The following is a 21,026-nucleotide window of genomic DNA, read 5'->3' as shown; positions in this document are numbered from 1 at the left end:
GTGTGTGTGTGTGTGTGTGTGTGTGTGTGTGTGTGTGTGTGTGTGTGTGTGTGTGTGTGTGTGTGTGCGTGTGCGTGTGCGCTACTGCTGCTGGCCAGTGGGCAGGTCTTGCGGAGTGTCTGGCAGGCTGCGGGGTCTCTGGGTTTCTCTGATAGCAGTTCTTCCTTTTGAAGGCCTAGAACGGTCGTACAGCCGCGGTCTCGTCCAGGGTGTGATCTCAGGCCAGGCCCTAATGAGCCAAAGCTCCAGCTGCCTGCCAGGTCCCAGGCAGAATAAAGATACGCCAGTGGTTGAGCACACCATCAGACATGGGGCGCTGTGGGGTTTTTGATAGTTGATAGCCCCCAGTGCTCTTCTTCTCCTCTGGCTTGCTTTCGTTTGCCCCGAACGGGGACCGCCTGATGCCGCCTCGGAGAACGAGGACCACCCTTTCTCCTCCTCCTCCTCCCCAGTCGTCTCCCTTGATCTGTCTCAAAATGCCCCCCCCCCACCCCCCCTCTTCTTCTCAGCAGCTCGTCAGATCTGCGGGGCCAGATTTTTATCGCTCCCCTTGTGCGAGTCCTGTGAGGGGGGGGAAACCTTCAGGGTCTCAGTGGGATCAATTTAAAAGGGAAGCGCTTGTCTCTCCTCCTCTCCTTTGGCCCTCTCGGCTGATTGGGTCTGCTCACCAGGAACACACGGCGTTTGATCTCCCCCCACCACCACCGCTGCTTTAAGTTTTTGTCGGAGCTTGGCTCTATTAAAAGACAAGAAAAAACGCTCATCCAAAAGTGTTTCTGTTCCACTTCCTGAGAGAAATGTGTCCCTTCCTCTGTACCTGTGAGGCACGTTCAGTAAACCCATTGGGTGGTACTATAATCCACAGGGTGAAAGGGAGCGAGTTCTTCCTTTCCCTTTGAAGATGTAAGAGTAATAGCATCTCTTCAGGTGGAGGTGTGCTGAAGAGGACGTTTTTGCCAGCCAGCTCGAACAACAGTTGAGAAGTTGCTTGGAGCCAACGATGCATAATTCACATGCTGTGGGTCGGCGGCCGGCCGTGCTCCCTCGCTGCAAAGAGGAGGAATGGGAGAGATGCTGCTGCCTGTGAGTGTTCCCATGCTGAGCTCTGCTTAAAAAAAAGAAAAAGAGTCTCTCCGCTTTTGTATGACATGAAAAAAAAAGACCGACAGCAGGAGGGAGTTGACTAGACGACATCCAACTACACACAACCCACAATGGAATGTGCCCAGAAAAGATTTCCTGTAATAAAGTCAAGTTAGTTGTATCTAGCAGTGTCTGGAGCATGGTTATTATAAGACTAAAACTGAATAAAGCCTAAACTAAAGCTAGACGATTCCTAAAATTAATCTACTCACTCATAAAACGCACTAAAACTAATGAATATTTCAAAATCTGGAGACGGTGAAGACAAACCTCTTTCCCACTCGCATGAAATGCCTGTAATTTACTGGGATAATTCATTTTGGTGTCCTGTGGGAACAGGTGCTGATTTAGATTGCTGGTATATTTCGTACGGTCTGAGCCTATGCCGGTGATTTACGTTAATTATTTAGCCAGCAATATATTGGTATTCCAGTGGAAAAGGTAATAGAGGTTGGAAAGGGAGTTCAGAGACTGTTCAGAGCGACACTTCCTAATATGCATTTCATATAATGCATTATAATTGGCTTACAACACTGTATAATTATATTCATACAAACTCCCAATTCATCATAATGCTATTTACCAACAATCTTAAAACGTAAATCATTTTTCTATGACTTATTCAAAGAATATTCAAAGAGACACTGAAAAGGTATTTGTAAATTAATATTGTAAAAACTAATTCAAAATGAAGATCATAATCAGAATCAGTACATATTAACTACAGAACATCAATGTGTGTGTGTGTGTGTGTGTGTGTGTGTGTGTGTGTGTGTGTGTGTGTGTGTGTGTGTGTGTGTGTGTGTGTGTGTGTGTGTGTGTGTGTGTGTGTGTGTGTGTGTGTGTGTGTGTGTGTGTGTGTGTGTGTGTGTGTGTGTGTGTGTGAGTGATATGATCTTATACTCTCTCCTTCATCATTGTACATTTCTGATCTTATGCTACATCATGAACAATCCAGCTTTCTCAGCTCATACATTGACGTCAAGCTCCGCATTTAGAGAACATGACTTTTTCATAAATGTGTTTTTCATCTGATTGCTGCAAGACCAAAGTGCTTGCAAAGTGCTTTGGAGTGGCTTTAATTGGTGAATATGACCTGCTGTGGTACACGGAAGTCTAAAACTTTAGATTTTGTATGATGAAGGTTTTTTACCGTGTGGCACCTCGGGGGAGTAGCCGTGTGTGTGTGTGTGTGTGTCAGGGTCCCCACGGTCATGAAATTCCTGGAAATATTTTGAAATTAAAAAAAAAAAAATCCAGTACTGGAAAAGGTTTGGAATTGATCAAAGGTCCTGGAATTTATCAAGGGTCCTGGAAAAATATTTGGCTATGCATTGTTTTTGGCTATTGATTTTTTTTTAATACAGAGTATTTTCATAAACATGTATAACATTACATGAAATATGTAACATAAGTAGTTTTTCGCCGAACATGCTGTGTAACACCCCATCCACACTGCCAGCGATGCGACGCATGTTACATGTTTTTGAATGAGACCGTCCTGACCTACCGCGAGCGACAACGAACCGTGCAACGACGTCGTCCACCCCTCCTATTTTCGCTCGCAGGGTCACTATGCCCTAATTTTGCACGAAATGTTGAATGAAATTTTACTATTTTATATTCTATGCTTTATTTTTGCTACACTGCCTATCTTTGGGCATTGTACATAGGAGTAAGAGACACATTATTGCACTGAATGATTGTTTTATAGGCCTGGAAATTGGAGTAAATATTCTGGAAAAGTTTTGGAAAAGTTTTGGAAATTCATTGCTAAAAATGTGTGTGTGTGTGTGTGTGTGTGTGTGTGTGTGTGTGTGTTCCATCTACTGGATATAGTCTTGCCTATTCATTTCGGTAAAAATGGCAGTCACTCACTTTTGACCAGAAACAGTAAAGTGTATCAAAGTTCACTAAACCACTCAAATGTCAACTGTGGGGAGGAAATCATAAGGTCTTGACTTGAGGCAATCGGATGAATAACACAATAGTTATGATTTGGGAAAGCTGTAAACTTGAAGAACCCTAACCCTCTTGGGTGCATGCAAGGTGCAACATCCAGTTGCCTTCTCTAGAAGGCGAAGCATGAATCAAAGTAGTTCAGACAGAAAGCTGAAAGTCCATGTTGGCTTCAGAGAGAGTCCAGGTAGACTTGGAACAGCTCTATGATGAGGGTAAATGAAGAATTCTGAAAAACCTCTGAGTGACGCCTGATGACATCACGTTGGAAGCTGTAAGATGCTCTTCAGGGCTTCTTCCAGGAGGTGAACCTCTGTTGTATGTTTGCCCTTTAGCCAGAGAAGGAAGCCTTTCCAGGCAAGCCTCATAAATGCTATGTACACGAGCATGTGCTGCTACTTTGTTGTACTTTCTGCCTTCTATCACATCAGCTACTGACCCTTAACACAAGACTCCACACAGAGGTCCCCCAACCCTGCATCTTGGAATGATTTCCCTAGAATGGAAAGTAGATTGCAAATCCCGATGACAGTGTTTTTGAACTTGTCGTACTATTTCACACCATTTCTTTTACCTTGACGTAATGCCTGGTTAAACCTGCAGATGAATTTAAGTTTGTATTTATTTTTAAACAACACAATGTGTATGCAGATACAAACACATTGCTTTTATTACCTTTTATAAATGTTTTAGTTTCCTTAGGTTCAAGATTAAATACGATATTGACAGTTTGTGTGCTTTTTTTGAAACAATGAATACACTAATAGGGGGAAATAACAAAATGTCCTATAAATATGAAAAGCTACTCCTGTGGGTAGACTTAGACTATCATAATGTATTGACCCTATGAGCAATTAAATACGTTTTTTCCCACTCAAATGGTACCGACATTGGCCTGGCCCATGGACTAGGTAACTAAAGCTGACTAAGCTGTCAAACAATTGTAGTGGAGAGAAGTGGTGGAGTAGTAAAAGTACCTCAAATTTGTAATTATGTAAATGTACTTGGTTACCTTCCACCAGTGGGTCGGAGGGTGAAGAACTGGTTGAGCCACCTGGATGTTTCTAGTTTGCTGTTACATGGGGATTGTGGTGCCATATAAAAGGGCTGATGAAAGAGGTGAGTCAAAAATGATTTGTCTCCTCGCAGGTCAGCGGGTCAACACCACACACACTGACCCCTCTCTCTGGGGACTGTGCCAGTCACGATTTGGAATTAAAATTCCTGGGTCAATTCAGTCAAACCAGGTTAACCACTTTAACCCTATTTAAAAAATAGCTCACAAGTTGTGAGTTTGTAGATCAGCTATTTTAGCATATTTCAGAGTTGCCCTTTTTTATGTTAAATTCTTTTGAAAATGTTTGCCTGTAATGACCAAAAAAGGGATGCCATGTTGAAAGTGGTTAAGTGACAGGGTTTTTTTCTCTCTTATTTTCTAGTTATAGGGAATTAAAACAGAATGCTGACATTTTAGTTGTTCACTGGCTGGGTGGAATCGAGAACCCAGCCTTTTCGGATGCGTTTTCACTCAACGAAGCTGGCAGAGATAAACATTGAAATGTTTGCATGAAGTTTAGACCTGATGGGTGTTGCTGCATAGGCAAAGCTCCGTTATTTTCAGCTCCTCTCAAGTCCCTTGTTGATGACATCACTAGTGTAGCGCTGCACTAATTGCGGTTTAATGGTAGGCTAGAGAGTGGAGGGCTGTAATTTCCCCCGCCCCTGCCCCGGAATAGAGACGACAGCTTTTCATGTGGTCTGGTCTAATTTGGGATGGAGGCGTGCAGCTGCGGGACACCTTGCACTTTTGTCCTTCTCATTCTGCCCTAAGATTAAAAGAAAGAACCTGTGAAATGAAGCTTGTTCATTAAGTCAAAGGCCACGTGAGGCTTGCTCAGGTTTACGATCAACTGTATCGTTGTAGGTTATTTTATTGGGAGTGCCCTGGTGCCTCAGCCAGTCAGTGAGTCCACCGTGTTGACGGCAACATCCCGGGTTCGCTTTCCACCCATCAGGACCTGTTAACATGTCACCTATCCCACATGTCTGTCTCTTTTCACTGTCTTCTTGTAAATCAAGCAGAATCAAGTATTTTTTTTGGTGCAGGCTCTCAACATTGCAGTTTACAGAAAGAGTTTAATGGGGAAGCGGGAATAGAGGAAAGGAACAAAGAATACAGTGAAATAACAGGAAGGCACAGTCAAATCAAATATAAGTCCAATATTCATTAGATGCATGATTAAAAAATAGCATTAGATGAATAGCACTGTGGAAAGCAGAAATGCTACTTGTGCATGTGGAACACATCCAGCACCAGCAGATAAAAAAAGCTATTAGGTATTTAGAAATACAGTTTCATATGCAAAGTCACATTGTAAGAAAATGTAAAAACGGAGCATCAGGTATAGAAATCACATCAAATAGAAGCAGGTATAAAAATACCAGTTTCATGTGCATCAAGAAGAAACCTCAGTATAATACCTTTTATTAAAACAGAACATTGACCCTTAGAGCATGCCCAATCGATTGACTTTGAACTAAAGCTCTGGTGATATCCTTGTTCCTCCTAGAAGCAACAAATATCTAAAGCAAGAGGGAAGAAAGGAACCCATTTTCCCGGACACCTCTCCGCCTTTGGAAATGTAATCATTTTGAATGTGAAACAACGTATGTCATTCCCAGCCTACGGGGATGGGAGGCTGTAGAGTTTATATACTGTAGGTGGAGGCTGTAGTATGCAGAATGGCATTTGGTGCGTCATTATGAATGTATGTCCAGCGAGGCAGTGCATAATGACATTCATCATCCACCCAGGCAAACGCACGCGCACGTACGCACACATGCATGTACAGATACGTGCAAACATACTGTAGCATAGCAAACTACCTGCCTGTTCTTTATCCCATCTGCTATATCGAGGCCTGTATAAACAGCAGGTCTGTTTGAAGTGGAAAGCTTTAATCACAAGTGTAATCATTTACATTGCTGGCTGGTTACTGGGCCTGATAGAGAGGAGACCGTGGCAGTTGCAGTGACTCTCTGACCATGGGAATGTTGAAGGTCTGGAGAGATCAGCCTGATATAGCCTAGCAATGGACTGGACGATGGGTGACGAATTACTGAGGCAGAAATTAATTTGGCTATTACTACTGGCATGTGTTGTTTTATTCCTAGCTTTGCTGCTGCTGTTTAAACAAGTGGTTATCAAGCATTTTCATTCATGTCTAGGACCCTCAAACTGTATTTGGCCACAGACCCCCTTTAGAAAAGATTTTGTGCCAGAGACCCCCAAAAGGGAAGCTTTGTCAACAGCCGATCTACAAGTTCACAACAAGTCACATCACAGCACATTGTGAGCTTTCAGATCGGCTATTTTTGAAAAGCTGAAAAATGAAATGCTGCCTAAGTGCCGGGGACTCCCTGGAACCCCCTCGAGGACCGCTGGGAACTTCGAGACCCAGTAGTTTAAACAAACAATGTATCGCGGGTTCCGTGTTTCATAATCTCACAGTTGTAGCCTGTGAGAACCCGAGAAGGCTGTTCCTAGCCATCACAGACAGTGGAGCGAGAATGAGCTCAAGAGCCGATTCACATTCTGTACTACCGCCTCTGTACCGCAGCACTAACACCTCAGGGTGTTATTTGGAAATGAAAGAGTGTTTTGTGATCGACTCCTAACTACATACACACACACACACACACACACACACACACACACACACACACACACACACACACACACACAGGTTTCATTGTATTAGTCTGATCTAGCGGGCCAGGGCCAAAGCCTGTTAAATCCAATTCAAACTGTAGAAGTGGGTAACGAGCAGCATCACATCTGACACAGACCCCCCACTGTGAGGCTAAGAGAAATGGAACAGAACTCAGGTCAGCCTCGGGGTGATTCAAGGACTTTCTGTTGACTGTCTGTCTACTTTTGTTTTGTTTTTTTCCCCCCCTCTGGCTGCTTGTAAGTTCAGTCCTAGATGTCGTGCCATTGAGCTCCCTAGCATCCATTTGCCTGCAATCAAACTAGGGTGCATATTTCTCAAGACATTTGAATCAAGATCTTGATTCTTGAGAAAAAAATGCACGCTAGTTATGATTGCCAGTAAATGGATGCTAGCCAAAATTCTAGAACCCTTAATGGCATAAAATCGAGCGATACTGTATAGCAGTCTTTTTTTCTTTTCTTTTTTTAAGGAAAAAGTCTGATATATTGCAGATTTTAGCCCAAGACTTGGGCTTGTACTGAAGAGTACAGAGAGTAGTTGACAATATGAATTAAAAGTCATCACCATATTTACTGTTAGTCTTGTTATTGTTTAGTTTCTTGAATATTCATTAACCACTTAAGCCCTATATACGGTACTTTGTCGTATGACAAGTAGTGAAAATAGCCCGATCTACAAGCTGTTGTGAGTTTTTAGATCTACTATTTTCAAAATGTTTGAATTCTCCCCTGTTTGTCCGTCTGTCTGTGAGCAGCTAATCTCCGGCAACGTTGGACAGATGGGTGTGAAAGTAGGTTAAGGAAGAATCTCTGCCCCAAATGTTTCAAATTGGCCTCATGGTGGTGCTATTACAGGCCATTTCACGCTTTGGCTTATATTATAACACTTGAACCTAGAACTTTATTTCCCTGGATTCCTTGGATCATGTCGCAACTCCCCATATAAGCCCCGGCCATTTGTGCCAGACTAGATTTTCGCCATTTGGGGTTTTCTTCAAACTACATTTTTGGCTACTACTACAGATTTTGTCCAAAACTCACACAAATCAGTACTCACCATCTCTGGGGTCATGTGATCAAGATGTATCAGTCAGATTTTCAGATTCCATTCCAATTGGCTATGACTGCCTTCCAAATTTCACGGGCCTGGGTAGGCAAGGTTTTAAAAATCTTTTGAACACCAGGATTAATATTGTTATGTATTGTATGCTTCCATACCTTCACATTATGTTTGTCTTTGCTGAAATCTAATTGTCCCTTACATTCTTGAAAGACATTTTCATAATATAGAGATATTTTTCGATAAATTGTGTAGGCTATATACCAATATATTTCCATATAGATTTTATTTACTAATAAGATAAGAAATATAATGTAACTTGGTATATTGCCCAGAAGCACTGTTACTGTATAAATGTAGTTAGGCTATTATCTGCAGTGTCGCACTGGATGAATGTCAGCTTTATCCTGCCAAGAACACCGCAGGAAAATGTTTGCTGATCAGCAGTGTTGTGCGATTGGCCTTGAGGTTAATATCTAGAAGTGTATTTTTGTTGAGGATAAGCATTTTTCTACGTGTTCCCATCCTGGTTCATTAGAGCCAGGTTGTTGGGAGTGGATGATTCACTGTGTTGTGGAAATGTGGAGCTCTGCAGACAGCAGAAGAAAAAAAGCCCACAGCCAACGCATTCCAGAATCGCGTGTTCTAGACTCTTCGTTTCTAAATAATTTATCCAGACAACTAGAATGATTATTCTATGAATATGCACCGAGCGCTGGCTCTCTCTGTCTTTTATTGCTCAATCCCTTGCTTTCTTTCTCTTGCTTTCTTTGTCTTTCTGTGTATGGACATGTACTGTAGGTAGGTAGATAGGTGTGTATCTGTGTTTGTGCACGTTGGAGTGGGAACCTGTGTGTGTGCGCATGAGATTTGTGTGTGTGTGTGTGTGTGTGTGTGTGTGCGTGTGCGCATGTGTATGTGTATGTGTACATGTACGTGTGCGCGCGCAGCTCTTTCCCCCACCTGAAACAAAGGAGGTGTCAGAGTGAATTAGCCCCCCTACCTGACTGAGCAGCCAGAGAGCTTAGGGATGCACCGCTGGTTGTGCTGACTCGCATATGAAGCATAGTGTCTGCTTTTTCCTCTGCTACGCTTTCCCTCCTTTTGTCCCCCGCACCCCCCCGCCCCATCCCATCCCTGCATCCCCACACCTTCCCATCCCACTCCTGGGGTGCTCTAACAAGGTTGCTGGAAGAGGATAAGGCGTGTTAAATGAATAATTTACACAGAAGAGCGCTCCTTATTTATTTATTTAATACAGTGGGATATGACTGAGTGGGCAGCCTGCGTCCCCCAAACGCCCAGATGTCGTTAGCTAAACGAGCCCCTGCTCCGTTTAATGGAAGGCCAAAGTGACAGGCATTTAGAAGAAGGGGGAGAGAAAGTGTGTGTGTGTGTGTACAGTATCTGTGTGTGTGTGTGCACGCGCTTGTGAAACAGGTCATGCATAGCTGTCACTAGTGTGTGAAACATGTAGGCGTCTAGCGTGCTTTGTCACTGTGCCGTGTTGCCAGTTATACCTCGACACACGGAGGCAGCGGGCAAGCCATTTAATGCATGTTCTGCTGCTGCATTCAATGTAAACAGCCCTGGATAAGAGCAGCTACACGAATGATGAACGTCTGCATAAGAAACAGCCGGGTCTGGTTTCTTACTACTCAAATAAAATTGTCTTCATGTGCCATTTCTGATAATTCATTTGGTGTTTCTCACGTTTCCAGGGGAGAGCGGAGAGGGGGGGACAGGACCACACCCCCGGCACCGCCCCAAAAGAGGAGGAGGCACCCCCAAGGGAGGCGCTAAGGAGCAAGGAACCATCCAATCGGTAAACATTTTTGTAATACTTAGTCATTTGAATTTATGATCCAGTGCAAACAGCTGGGGTTATCGCAGGGCCAATGCACTTTACAGCAGAGCTCAAAAACTGATTATATATAGGCCCATTTCTTCTCTTTTTTCTTTTTCTTTTCTTTTTAACCCCCTGAACAGTCTTTCCTTGTTTATCAGTATTAATTACTAGTATGTCTTGGTGGCAGAGGGGGGGAGGAAGGGGGGGAAGGGAAGCGGGGAAGGGGGACAATTTGACTAGTGTGAAAAACAAGATAGCATATAGTTAAAATAACCTATTTGATTTGTTTGTGAGGTCGAGAAGTCCAGGGGATACTGGTTTAAATATGGTCGATCACTACTGGTTCATATTGGACAATGGTAATATCATTTAAGATGCACGGTAGTGCGTGCAATTCGTTAGGTAGGTTAGAGGATTTATAGCTTACAGAAATAATATGATTTTTGGAGTCCTGCTGCTTGCCCTATTTTTTTGGACAAGCCTAGGAATGGTTAGGAGTGTCTTTTTCTTTTTTTTGTCATGGGGTGTGGGGTCGTGTTTTGGCGTCTGTGTGGGACCAAGGGTGGTGGGCGGGAGTATACGTGCACGCGTGTATTTATACGTGTGTCTCTCTCGGGTCGCTTTTTGTCCCTTGTCATTGTGTTGTCACTGTGTTGTGTGTGTATGTCCTAGTCATGTATTTTATTTTCATTCTCTTTCCCACGTGCTTTCCCTCCAAGTTACCCTCAAAAAGGAACTATGGTACTACTTTTGTGGTAATATATACATTATGATATTAAGTTTAAACTTCAAGTTTGATTATGGCTAATGCAATAAAAAATGTAGGAACATGCTTAAGATTTGTCTCCTGGAATGTTAAAGGGATAAATGGTCCAGTTAAGAGGGGCAGAATATTTTCACACTTGAAACACCTTAAAACTGAAATTGCTTTTTTACAAGAGACTCACCTTATTAATAAGGACCATCACAGGTTAAAGGCGTCATGGGTTGGCCAATCCTTTCACTCTAATTTCAGCAGTAGAGCAAGGGGTACAGCAATTTTAATACATAAAAAAGTACAATTTTACCCCACTACTGTTATAGCGGACCCTAATGGCCGGTTTGTAATTGTATCAGGCTCTCTTAATAATGTGGCCGTTGTCCTTGTAAACCTATATGCTCCTAATTGGGATGACGAAGCATTTATTGGAAGAGTAATATCACTCTTGCCAGATTTAAACTCTCACCGCCTAATTTTGGGGGCAGATCTTAATTGCGCAATATCTCCATTGTTGGATAAATCGCACCCAAAACGGGGAATTCCCTCTAAAATGGCTAAAGCAATTTCATCCTTCATGAGTCAAATAGGAAGCACAGACCCATGGCGCCATCTCCACCCAAATGAAAAACAGTTTAGTTTTTACTCTAATGTCCATAAATCTTTTTCAAGAATTGATTATTTTTACATTGATGATCATTTTCTTTCTGCAATTAATAATATTGAATACTCTGCTATAGTGATATCTGATCATGCTCCATTGCTACTTGACCTCTCACTAACACTTCCCCTGAAATCACGACCTCCCTGGAGGTTGAATTGTGCACTGTTAAGTGATGATGGATTCTGTGATACTATTTCTAAAGCAATTGATGAGTTTCTTAACTTTAATGACTCTGAACATATATCCCCGTCTTTACTATGGCAGACATTAAAGGTGGTTCTTCGCGGGGAGATAATATCATATGCTGCCAGGCAAAATAAATTGAAAAGGGCAAAACAGGAACAACTTTTGGAAAGCATACAAAAGCTGGACAGCATACTGTCAATGTCAAGGTCCCCTGAACTAGAGAAAGAAAGGCAAAATCTCCAGATGAATTATAATTTACTCTCAACTACTGAGACTGAAAAATTACTGTTAAAACAGCGTGGGCTTTTTTATGAGCACGGTGAGAAGGCAGGACGTATTCTGGCACATCAAATTAAGAATCAAGCATCCTCTCAGGAAATTAAACAAATAAGGACCCCGTCGGGTGAACTGTCTGTAAACCCGGCAATTATTAATGACTCTTTTAAAACATATTATTCAGAGCTATATACTTCGCAATCCCCAGCTGACAACTCTGACATGATAAGGTTCCTGGACAGCCTGGAATTTCCATCTGTAACAGCTATTCAAGCAGAAGAGTTGAATCAACCATTAAAAAAAAGTGAAATTGAAGACTCAATTAAACTAATACAAAGTGGGAAGGCTTCCGGTCCTGATGGTTATCCTATAGAGTTTTATAAGAAGTTTATTGATAAATTATCCCCCCTTTTGTTAAAAATGTATAATGATTCCCTGGACCGGGGAGCACTACCTCAAACCCTCACTGAAGCCTCAATAATACTTTTGCCTAAGCAAGGCAAGGACCACACTGAGTGTAGCTCATACAGGCCTATTTCCCTTTTGAATGCAGACTATAAAATCTTAGCTAAAGCCTTAGCACTACGTTTCGAACCAGTTATGGCAAATATTATATCACCAGACCAAACTGGATTTATGAAGAACCGCCACTCCTTCTCTAATATACGTCGCTTACTTAACATTATTCTCTCCCCTGCATCCACTGAGACAGCAGAGGTGGTTGTCTCTTTGGATGCAGAGAAAGCGTTCGATAGGTTGGAGTGGGGGTATCTATTCGAGGTCCTTAAAAGGTATCGTATGGGCTCTAAATTTATATCCTGGATAAAGCTTCTATATTCTTCACCTAAGGCATCACTGAATACGAACGGCACAAGGTCCCAATACTTCTCACTCAGCAGAGGCACACGCCAAGGCTGCAACCTGTCCCCTATGCTCTTCGCCGCGGCGGTGGAAACGCTATCTATGGCGCTTAAATCTGCCAACTTCACTCAAGGGATTTATAGAGGGGGCTCAGAACACATTCTTTCGTTATATGCAGACGATTTATTATTATTTATATCTGATCCGTTAACCGTTATTCCCCAGACAGTAGAACTATTGAACAGATTTGGATCTTTCTCAGGCTATAAATTGAACCTCTCAAAGAGTGAATGCTTCCCAATAAACAGCTTGGCCCTTCAAATCCCAGAAACGTGCCTCCCTTTCAAAATGTCTAAAAACTATTTCAAATATTTAGGTGTGAATATCTGTAGACACTTATCAGACCTCTACAAAAATAATTTCCCACCTCTAATGGACAAGCTTAAATCGGATTTGGAAAGATGGAATAGCTTACATATAACCCTTGCCGGGAGAGTAAACTGCATCAAAATGAATGTGCTCCCACGCTTTCTGTATCTTTTTCAAAGCCTGCCAGTCTTTTTACCCAAATCCTTCTTCGGAACAGTAGATAAACTAATTTCATCCTTTTTATGGAAAGGTAAAATTCCTAGGATAAGGAAGGAGTTTTTACAAAGACATAGCTCTGAAGGTGGTCTATCTCTACCTAATCTCAGAAACTATTATTGGGCAGCCAATATACACAAAATGATACTCTGGATACAGGATCCTACACTGACCTGGTGCGACCTTGAAGCTAAAACATGTCCTACCACCTCATTTCTAGCCTTACTTACATCTAAATTACCTATTCAACCTAAAACATTCTCAACTAATCCAATTGTGGTCTCCACCTTAAGAATCTGGTCTCAATTCAGAGTTGCCCTAGGACTCAGAGGAATGTCTAACCATAGCCCTATTCTGAACAACCACCTTTTCTCCCCATCCAAAAATGATGCAGCCTTTTCTTTGTGGCAGAGATCAGGCCTTGTTAAGTTAAGGGATCTTTATATAGACAATATATTCTGTAGCTTCAGCGAACTGTGTGAAAAGTTTAACCTCCCAAATTCTCATCTGTTCCGATATTTCCAGGTTCGAAACTTTGTGAAAAATAATAACTCCTCCTTTCCAAATGCTATCCCCAACTCTTTAATTGACACAGTTTTGGACATCTCCATGAGGGGGAAAGGTTTAATTTCAAAGGTTTACACCTCAATTTGTACTCGTACAGTTATTTCTTTGGACAAAATTAAAACAGATTGGCAACATGAACTGGGCAGGGTTATAGATGATGATCTTTGGGAGGAGGCTTTAATGAGAGTGAATGACAGTACATCATGTGCTAGGCTGAACCTAATACAATTTAAAGTGGTGCACCGTATTTATTTTACTAATTTTAAACTTTCTAAAATATACCCAAGTATCACAGATTCCTGTAACAGATGCCATATGTCCCCAGCAAATATGACACACATGTTTTGGTCTTGTCCCCGCCTACAAGGCTACTGGACTGCCATTTTTAAACATCTTGCTGAAGCCTGGAACATAGAGTTGTCACCGGGTGCAGAGATGGCGTTGTTTGGAATTTGCCCAGATCACCAACATATCGGAAGGGGTATAAAGCAGAATATTGCCTTTATATCTTTAATAGCAAGAAGAAGGATACTACTGGAGTGGAAGTCACCACTGGCCCCTAAAGCATCTGTATGGCTTAAAGACCTCATGATGTACCTAAATTTGGAGAAAATAAAATTTAATCTGAGAGGATCACCGGGCAAATTCGATCAGGTTTGGGGCCCTATGATTAAATATATAACTAAATTAAAGACGTTACAGGACAGATAAAGCAAACACTGCCATCGACACGTTGACAAGCTCTAGGTTAATACATGTTAAAGGAAGAAAATAATAGATTGCTATGTTTCTTTTCTTGGATACACTCCATATGTACCATGGGGAGGGCTAGGAGGGGTAGTGAGGGAAATAATACATATGAATTGACTATTTTCTTTTCTGTATTTTTTTATTATCTATTTTTTTATTATTATTTTGTTTTGAGTTAAGTGTATGTTACATGTCTGAATGTTGTATGTGGGATTGGGGTGGGGGGTAGATGTAAGGGCACAAGGGAAAAAAAAAAAAACTACTTTTGACATCCTATGGCAACTGTTTTTCCTATGTACTATTTGCTGGTCAAAAGCAATAAATAAACATTTAAAAAAAAAAAAACTGATTATCTACCATACTAAAAAACAGATTATCTACCATCTAGTCCAAGCTGAAATCGATGTGTAAATATAAAAATAATGCATATATTTCAAGGCAGTACTCCTAATTACTAAGTACCTACTAAATAAGTACTTAGAACTTACTTTGTAACCTAAAATTCTAAGAGTGTTAGTCTCAACAGTCCATCTTTCATCTGATCGTGAACTAACACTGCAAGCTCAACCTTAGCCTTTTCTATCATTTCGAGTCTGAATGAAAAGAAATGAACCTCTTATCCAGTTTAAAACAATCCTAGTTTTGATGCCACGGTCACCTTTCTCCGGTAAATAAAGTGTCTGCTTCTGTCAGGCAGCTTTTATTTCATTATAACCTTATTTAAATAACTAAATGTTAATGTGTGTGTTTGTGCAAAGGAGATGTAGTGCATGCCAGCGTTGTTAAACGAGGTGAAAGTAGTGGCAAAGTGATGACTTCTTTTCTCATCTTTTCTCATCTTCTAACTCATAACTCATATATGTACGGTAAATAAAATCTCAATGACCATTTGGGCACAAACATCATGGCAAAGTGTGAACCCTTGGAAGTGGGGGAGAATGAACCAACCACTCTTCTCTTTCCCCTCCTGTTGACAGAGGCAGCCCTCGTCGGCAGGAGCCATACAGTTCCTCTGTGTGTGTGTGTGTGTGTGTCTCTCTCCCAGGAGAACGAAATCCCACAGCTCACATTGACCTCATTATAAAAATAGCTCATCTATCCAGCCATCACATTTTCCCTGTATTCTCCTGTCTCTCCTCTCCTTCTTCAACTCATCACTCTCCTCTCTCGCTCTCTCTCTCTCACTCTCTCTCTCTCTCTCTCTCTCTCTCTCTCTCTATCAGTGTTTGCACTGGTCTTAGTGTGAGATTAAAAGCTTATGTAAGCCTTTGTAACTGTAAGGTTCTCCCATGCACCTGTCGTTACTAATCAAGTCCTAATCTGGGATTGTAAGATGTCATCGTTTAATCAGAAGGAGTAGTCTCTCTAGCCAGCTGATCTGTTAACCACACGAACCCTAGCGGCCCTATTCTGGGCCGAACATTCAGTGAAAATAGCTGATCAATCGGTATTTGGTGTAGAGGGAAAAAGGAGGGGCCTAGTATAGACCCCCGGGGGACTCCAGTCAACTAAACAGGGTTTAACATTGTCTCTTGACTTCAAGCTTTTTGCAGAGTCAGAAACAAGGCAGGTTGTTTTTGCCAGCAATAGCTGCCCTCTGTCCGCGGGGCTTCTTCTCACCTCGTAACAAGTTCAGCGCATCGTTAATGTCCCTTCCACCAGCAGAAGTCAGGTCCTCCATTAGAGTGAGCAGGGATGATGTCTGGTTATTTTAACAGCAACATCAGTGAAGGTAACTACAGTCATTATAGCGTGGGACTGTCTTTGATCCTGCCAAGACAATGTTTCCTGGGACTATAAACGGCCATCAAAGACACTCCAGCACAGCGACTGTCAAACGCTGTACTGACTGGCACACTGGTGTGTCGTGAACCGGGACACAAGTCCAGGTGTGCCTTGGGATTTTGTGACAACCACACATTATTATTGCAATATGCAACTAGACAAAAGTTTTTATTTTTTATTTTTTTTTATCTTTGTGCACATTCATTTCCTAATAGACACATTTTTACTCTCCCAAAATGTGTGGGTGTGAGTTGCTATGAACTGGGTTCCTGTAAGGGCAGAACGAATCCTGCTTTTTCTGGACACACTAAACCAGGGGTTCTCAACCTTTTCAGGCCGCGACCCCCAAAATAATGATATTATTTCCCGCGCCCCCCCGCGTGCACGCGCGCGGTCCCTTTCGCGCGCGCGAAGGTTATTTAATTATAATAGGTTATTTGATAATTGTTTATTTTCAAAACATTTTTCCAAAAAGTGGGTAAATTGAGTAAATTAACTGATAAAACACGAATTAATGATAACATAAAAAAATATTTTGTTTAAAAAAAAAAAAAAAAACCTTTTTTTTTTTTTTTTTTTTTTCAAATTCACCAAAAATCTGGCGACCCCCCCAAATTATTTGGCGACCCCCCTGGGGGTCGCGACCCCCAGGTTGAGAACCACTGCACTAAACCAAAGTGTATGACACACACACACCCCCCCCCCCCACACACACACACACACAGACACACACACCTCCAGCTACTTTAAGCTCGGCACCTTCTTTGCTGTTATGAAAGTAGCCACAGCTGCCTGAATTTACAGTGACAGTGTCAGGTTTTAACTTGCGACCAGGTTTGAGTGCATCTGCTGCCCCCCTCCCCCCACCCACTCGCCCCAGACTTTGCCTCTTCACTTAATGTAATGTTCCCCCTCACATAGCCGGCAGCATACCCACCTTGGAAAGGCCACTTTATGCTAAATAAAAAGCATAGCTGCTCGCCGTTGACCTGCTTTTATAAACCCAAGCTCACCTCACCAGGAGGAGAACGGGTGGGATCATCTGCATAATCTTTTGATCTCGCACACGGGTCTCAAGGAGCAGCCGTCATTAAGGAAGCGCGCACGACAATCCCTCGCACACGGCGGGGCCGAGAGCTCGGCCCCCGGTGCCCCCCTATCTTCCCTGCATCTCAAACACAAGCCCCTTCAAAGTGCCCCCCACCTGCCCCGCTCTCGCTATACAGTACTGCCCTTCGCTTCAAAGCAGGCCCTTGGTTCGGCTTGAAAGCCGAAACCGCTCCGTCCTTCAACCGATTTGTGTGTGTTTGTGTGCGTCTGTGTGTGATGTGTTGCCCTTGGGGTGGGTTAGCTCTACCTCCCACCCGTCTCTTCTCCTCCCCTCTTTTCTCACCCCACCTCTCTGTTTACGTGTCTCTGGGCCCGTCATGTCCCTGAACCTGCTCTAATTAGCATCGCATCACTGTTTATTTATCCAGGTACCGACAGAGAGGAGGGGGGGAGGGAGGGGTGGATAAAGGAGAGGCAACAAAGCGGAGCAGAATAGAGGAAAAAGAGACAGAAAGACAAGAGAGGTGGGGAGGGGAGGGGGGGTTTGATGATCTGATGAATTTTCAGTGAGAGGAGGATGGAGAGAGAAATAAAGACGTTCTCAAAGAGAGAGGCAGAGCGGGAGAAATGATTCAGAGATAATCAAAGAGTTGGGGGAGAGAGAGAGAGATGCAGGGAGGTAGTTAAGACATGATGCAGAAAGTCAGCAAAGTGCAAAAGAGGGAGAACTTTCCCTCCTCTCCCTCTCTCTTCTCTCCACGTCTCGTCTCTCTGCATTTTTCATCTGAGACTCGCAGAGCGCCTAAAATTAGAAAGCCGACAGTTTCCTTTTCCCCTTCTTGCGGGGCCTCGTTTAATGAGTTCTCCCATCATGATGAGTGATCATTAAAGGTACCGTAGGACTGGGAACACAGGTGTTTTCACGGTGTCCCACTCAAGGTTAGTCACTGGTTTCACACTTCCCCCCACCGATGATTAACATACTCCGTGATCTAACGCCACTGGAGGGTTGTGTTAGTGTGTGTGAGTTTGCTGAACGTACGAGCGTATCACTTTGTAAATCCTACGTGCCTTGTCAGGAATTTGAAAAACAAAGGATAGAGTGAGGTGTAGAGGTGGATGCACCAAGAGAACATTTTAACAGGCCCCCTGCCCAGGTGATTAAAGTTAAGCCTGAGTGTACTGTACTGTATGCCATCACACGTCCCTGTACTTCATGTCATACCAACCTGACTGTCTGTTTTCATCCAGTAAGTAAGTAGGTCGAAGTAGCTTTATTGGCGGTATCAGCCGAGCAACGAGGGCGCTAGACCAGGGAGATGGATTGCTGAGGTGAGGCACCACACCTACTGTCCCAGTACTTACCGCATGCAGTGGTGGAAAAAGTACTCACATTTGTTACTTAAGTAAAAGTATCAATACTGCAATGTAGAAATACTCTTGTTACAAGTAAAAGTACAAAAGTATTGGTATCAAAATGTACTTAAAGTACAAAAGTAAAAGTACTCATTATGCAGAATGTCCCATTTCGTAAGTTTTCAAAATGTATAAAAGCGACGCATCGTGAGCTTGTAGATTGGCTATTTTCAAATGGCCGAAATGTACAGTATACTAATAATCTGATTGCCAGGTTGTGTTGTAGGAATTACGGTAAATAAACGTGTTGTTTTGGTCGGGAGAGTTGGACCTGTGGCTTGCAGAGACGGAGAGATGTATTTGAGACGAGTTGACCTGCTATAGACGGTGTTTAATAAAACACCATTATTGGAGTAATTAAACCTCCGTCGTCTTTTACAGGGGGAGTTACGTCACAGCACGGAACTCAATGAACTCAATGCCAGCATGGAAAACTGACTTTAGTGTTAAAGAAAAATGTTACGTCTTGTATTATTTGGGAATATTAGGCATTTTATCCAGATGCCAAATGTGAAACATTAAAATGATCGATTTAATATCAATGTTTCCTCTATAGCGCAACATGTTTGCGACTGAGTTCTAGCTGCGGTAACCTTTATGAAGCATTCTGTAAACATACTTTCCATGTGTCTTGTGCAGTGGTCTTGTGGCGCAAGTTTGCACCGTTTGTGAAATGAAAGTGATATGCGTAGTCAGCAATAAAAAAATCTTCTTCATCCCATCTGCGTCCCAGGTGAGATTCACCCCTGTCCGTCTGTCTGTATAGCTGTCTGCAGCTTGTCTCGTACTATTAGTAGGCCGATCACTGTCGTATTGCTTGTGCATGTTGCCGGCAGGCCAAGGAACTCTATTCCATCATATATCTCAAATAAGTCTACGATAACTCTGTCATTTTTGTGAATTCATGATCTCAGACTGTTAAGACGCAACTATGACGTTGTGTGCTTCTTTAAGTTCTCACTTTGTGTTTTCTCCTTTGATTGTTACATTTCTAACTGTAGCTATTCATCTTTGGTGTTTTCTTAGTGTGACTTGTCTTGTGATTGCAAGATTTTAATTTAATTTATCTTATTTTACTTCCTCACGGCTTATTGTTATCTTCTCTTGCGGGTTCCCTCCTTGTTTCTTGCGGGCTTCCTTAGATCCTTGTGTTTGGGTTCACCTACAGTACCTGTTGTTACACAGTACAATGACACCATTCTGTGAAGCTTATAGAGTGGAATTAGCCAGTCTGGCTCAAGCTGTCCATCCAGTGTATGGGATCTACACTAGCCAAAACTGAGTGCATCCTTATAGTTTGGATACTGCTCTGTCCTGAATTTAGCCATTAATGCAATTCATTTACAAAATATATATAATTTAGGATTCTGACTTCTCTGTTGCTGGTCGATTGTCCACTATACAACCTATTCTAAAGTATGATAACAAATTTGATCCACAAGCTAACAACATGTTGCGATTTAAGCTTGCGATGCTTTGTTATTTGCTATTTTCACTATGAATACAGGTGTGCTTTGTGCCCATTGTTGTGCCTTGAAACCAATGGTCTCACAGCTGGCCCATTACTGGAGCAGTTTACTAGATTACTACAACTACAGATTACGACATTACCTTGGCTGCACCAAGACAGAGACAGTGCCTGGGAGTTAACCTCTACTCTCTACTCTCATAAACTGGGTTCCTGTAAGGGCAGAAAGAATCCTGCATTTTGTGGACACAGTACACTAAACCAAAATGTATGTCGTATACACACACACACACACAGACACACAGACACACACACACACACACACACACACACCTCCAGCTACTTTAACCTCAACAGCTTCTTTGCTGTCATGAAAGTAGCCACAGCTGCCTGAATTTACAGTGACAGTGTCAGGTTTTAACTTGGGACCAGGTTTGAGTGCATCTGCCCCCCCCCCCCCCCCACTCTCCCCAGACTTTGCCTCTCCACTTAAGGTAATGTTCCCCATGACCCCTCACATAGCCAGCAGCTACCCACCTTGGAAAGGCCACTTTATGCTAAATAAAACCATCGGCCCGGGGGCCACATTCACTTAATGCAGCCTGCAGGTTATTATCGGAATACTGATATATTATTGATTTCAGCTGTTACAATTCCAAACATGCAAACATGACCCGCTTTAATTACTTCAGTCTATATTAGCTCATTGAGTGCCATTAACGTGTTTCACGTGTTTTTACCGCTATGGCGCTGGTTGCCAATGACGTGTTTGACGTGTTTTTGAAAACATAGTAAAAAAAACAACAACAAAAAAACATGTTCAGAACTCAAGATATCATTATCTGAAGATTTGCAGCTCCATCCACTCCTTGTTTAACTTATGACTGAAAAAGGCTGTATCTCGCTTCCTAAGCACT

General features: G+C 42.4%; 1 protein-coding gene across 3 annotated transcripts in view; it reads left to right on the top strand.

The window, feature by feature from the left end:
* Nucleotides 1–21,026, top strand: part of znf438 (zinc finger protein 438) — a 62,420-nt gene that overhangs the window by 21,476 nt on the left and 19,918 nt on the right. For all 3 annotated transcript variants that reach the window (XM_084048971.1, XM_084048972.1, XM_084048970.1), the window contains exon 2: nt 9,617–9,720. The gene's annotated coding sequence lies outside the window, so the exon portion shown is untranslated. The remainder of the gene's footprint in view (nt 1–9,616; nt 9,721–21,026) is intronic.

The sequence above is a fragment of the Gymnoscopelus microlampas genome (assembly GCF_963454915.1).
Source record: "Gymnoscopelus microlampas genome assembly, chromosome: 22".
Classification (NCBI taxonomy): domain Eukaryota; kingdom Metazoa; phylum Chordata; class Actinopteri; order Myctophiformes; family Myctophidae; genus Gymnoscopelus; species Gymnoscopelus microlampas.
Note: the sequence above shows the minus strand (reverse complement) of the source record. Positions and strands in the feature narration are given on the sequence as shown.